The sequence below is a fragment of the Melozone crissalis genome, unplaced genomic scaffold, assembly GCF_028551555.1.
Source record: "Melozone crissalis strain CALT ecotype California unplaced genomic scaffold, PUWL_Pcris_2 ptg000247l_1, whole genome shotgun sequence".
NCBI classification, from domain to species: domain Eukaryota; kingdom Metazoa; phylum Chordata; class Aves; order Passeriformes; family Passerellidae; genus Melozone; species Melozone crissalis.
The window spans coordinates 866,242-867,158 of record NW_026536006.1 but is presented as its reverse complement, the minus strand read 5'-3'; the positions used below and the strand labels follow the sequence as shown (position 1 = coordinate 867,158).

Genomic DNA, 917 nt, shown 5'->3' with positions numbered 1-917 from the left:
GCTCAGCATCCACTCTGCTAGGGGAGGGAGCTGTAGATCCTGGTCCTGTGGTGCCATGGGTAGAAGCTGGATGTCGTGGTCACAAGTAGAAATCTATTGCACAACTTGCTAAAAGTGAGGTTCTGATGCACAAACTTGCTGAAAGTGAGATAAGTGCTGAAGAGCCTGCTGGGCTGTTTCGCTCTGTGCTCGCCACAAGCCCAGCTCAATCTGTAAAATCCCCCTAATATTGCCAAAAAATAATCTTTTTCTCTGTATATACATACATAAATATATATATAGTGTGTGCAGTAATAAAATACTTGAACTCCTGTGGTTTCCCATAAACTTAGATTAAGATTTATAACACCATTAAAATCTGTAAAATGTCACCTAGAATTTCACCAACTGTACTGGTGGGGGTCTCCTTTTTGTTCCAAGATAATCAATGACTTCCTAATTGTGTTGCTGTGTCCTGCTCTGCCTGAGCGGGCTGTCTGTCTGTCTGTCTGTCTGTCTGTCACAGTGAGCTGTGCAGCTGGATGCAGCCCATCTCCAGCCCTGGTCAGAGGGTGGGGAAAGAGGAGGGGATCCAGGGAGTGAAGTCATCCAGAGAGATGTACTTAAGTGTGTGTGTGAACTAAACTATGCTGAACATGGTGCCTTCATAGACAAAGAGTTTTTGTACTCCCGGCGTGCCCGTTGGAACAGCAGGGATGTGTGGTGTGAGGAGCAATGCCAAGGACAGGAAATGGCTCCAGATTTTGGTGGTGAATGCTGAAGATGACTACTGACTTTCTTTTGTAAAGTGTAGGGATACCTGTCCCGGGCAGGTCGGGAGCTGTGTTCCCCTCTGCAGCGGCCCAAGGGCTGCTCCCAACCCCTTTGTACAGCCCCAACAAGCAATAAAGATGCCAGTTTTGTACAAATCTCTGCCT

The 917-nt window shown here is 47.0% G+C and overlaps 1 protein-coding gene across 1 annotated transcript in view; it reads left to right on the top strand.

Moving 5' to 3' along the window:
• Positions 1 to 917, top strand: part of GOLGA7 (golgin A7) — a 270,030-nt gene that overhangs the window by 77,043 nt on the left and 192,070 nt on the right. The gene's annotated exons all lie outside the window — the stretch shown is intronic.